The sequence below is a fragment of the Octopus bimaculoides genome, chromosome 3, assembly GCF_046866305.1.
Source record: "Octopus bimaculoides isolate indiv1 chromosome 3, ASM4686630v1, whole genome shotgun sequence".
In the NCBI taxonomy this organism is placed as follows: domain Eukaryota; kingdom Metazoa; phylum Mollusca; class Cephalopoda; order Octopoda; family Octopodidae; genus Octopus; species Octopus bimaculoides.
In genome coordinates, this window is record NC_142930.1 from 28,158,949 (window position 1) to 28,161,448 (window position 2,500).

At 35.9% G+C, this 2,500-nt stretch overlaps 1 long non-coding RNA gene across 1 annotated transcript in view; it reads right to left on the reverse strand.

The window, feature by feature from the left end:
- The window catches only part of LOC128247421 (uncharacterized), a 9,780-nt gene that overhangs the window by 268 nt on the left and 7,012 nt on the right, over positions 1-2,500 (reverse strand). The window lies entirely within an intron of this gene.

Here is a 2,500-nt window from a genome sequence, read left to right on the forward strand (position 1 = left end):
ATGCAAATAGAAAACTGTAAATGAGAGGTTCAATAACAGAGAACCTTAAATTAGCATATTAACATTCATATGATATAGAACACAACTGTTATGTACAGCTTTATTATCAGTTTTTCTAAAACCTTAATGAGATATATCGTTTCCTATTGCAACATATCTCTACCATTATTTTAAATATATCAACTAATAGAAAAATCTTGCTATATGTCGTCTTAATTCTTTTCTTTTTTTTTTTTTGTCATTCATAATTATCTTTTTATCTGCCAGTATTACTGACAGATAACAGGATTATTATGTATATTCACAAGCATCCTAATGGTTCTATGAGATAATATGTGAAATACATTGCAAACGTTTATGCTAATTTACCTGCAGTTCACACTGTAGCGATATCGTATTCAGTCATCAAACGCTTAAGGTTTAGTAATGCCCGTTTGGGAGGAATATAGAGAAGCATTCAGCAACTAACTATCGCAAAAGATTCTCTACTTGCAAGAGAATGAATGTACACTAGATAGGCTATGAATGATATACGTATAGGGCGACAAAGCGACCACTGATATAATTAGTATCTAATACAAAGAACAGCATTCGGAGCTATGTAGAGAAAATGAAGTTTGTAAATAGATCATCCAATTTATAATATTTATATCTATTTCTGAATATTATGTTTCTATACATCAGCATAGCAATATCATAGTTATTGTCTATAGATTTCTGAGATGTATGATGCCGGTCATTCAAAATATATAAATATTCATATACATATACATATACATACACACACACACACACACACACACACATATACGTATACATATATATATATTGCGAGCATTGAAGTGTTGCATAACAACGGAAATGTTTATCGAACTATATTTTATGGAATTCACTTACAGTTATGGTTACGGCACTATATTGTTTAATATAATCGAGCTCATCACTAAATAGTATCTCTACGTGTTCCGGATTGTCATCTATTCCATTTGATACAGGACCATTATTATTTGCATGAATGTTAGCTACAGTTTCATTCATAATTACACAAGCACCATCTAAATCCTCAACATTATAAAGACTTATGCCATATATTTATTTATTTACGTGGTTACATAAATATGTACCTCATTGCGTATATATGTATGTGGGTATGAATATATATATGTATACATACACCCACACTCACACAAACACAATAAAATATCACCCACAAATATATGCTTAATAAAACTCGTCTAAATTTCTCACCATGTGAGGTATAATTTGACAGGTAACAATTTCTTCAGATGACAATAAAACAAATTTCATTTACGTATAGTATTGGCATACACAAAACGGGTTAGCCCTGGATGAAATATTTGTTGAGAATCAGCTCATACTTTCATATAGACACACATATAATTATATCTATATCCTAGTCAGTATATATACATATATGCATCTCCCTTTCTCTCTCTCGCCCTCACTCTCTCTCTCTCTCTCTGTATATAAATATATACATATATATGTGTGTGTGTGTGTGTGTGTGTGTGTGTGTGTGTGTGTGTGTGTGTGTGTGTGTGTGTGTATATGGAATACATCAACATTAGCGAAGAAGATGTACTACTAGCTATACATGAAGTGGACACAAACTCAACTGCTGGCCCTGATGGTTTCTCAGCAATCCTTAAATCGTGTAAGCATGCCCTGGCAAAACCCCTCCAGATCCTCTTCCAGAGCTTTCTCGCAAACGGAAGACTGCCAAGCAAGCTGAAGGAGGGAATAATATGCCCAATCCATAAAGGGGGAAGCAGAGCAGATGCCAAAAGCTATAGGCCTATCTCTCTGACTTCACACATCAGCAAAGTCATGGAAAGGATAATCAGAGGAAAACTAATCGCATTCCTTGAAGAAAATAAATTGCTGAGTGATACCCAACATGGCTTTCGACCAGGTAGGAGCTGCCTGACCCAGCTCTTACAACATTACGACTGGGTGTTCAGGCAGTTACTCAACAACTCAAATGTGGACGTAATATACCTTGATTTTGCAAAAGCTTTTGACAAAGTGGATCATGGTGTGAAATGCCACAAACTGCGTGATCTTGGCATAACTGGAAAACTTGGAGAGTGGTTACATGACTTTCTAAAAGATAGAAGTCAGGCAGTAGTGGCTAATGGAGCCACCTCTATGAAAACACAAATAATGAGCGGTGTTCCACAGGGCACTGTCTTGGGACCATTGCTTTTTATAGTCGCTCTCTCAGATATGCCTTCAAGTGCCCGGATATCCACTCTTGCAAGCTACGCAGACGATACAAAAGTCTCACAGAAAATACAAAACTCCAGTGATGTTGCACACCTGCAGCAGGAATTGGACTCAGTTTACAGATGGGCTGAGGACAATAATATGCATTTTAATGCTGAAAAATTCCAAGCCCTGCGCTACCAACGTCCAAAACTGAATATGAAACTTACAGAGTACACTGGTCCACAGGGAATTTCAATCCCAGATCCTAAAT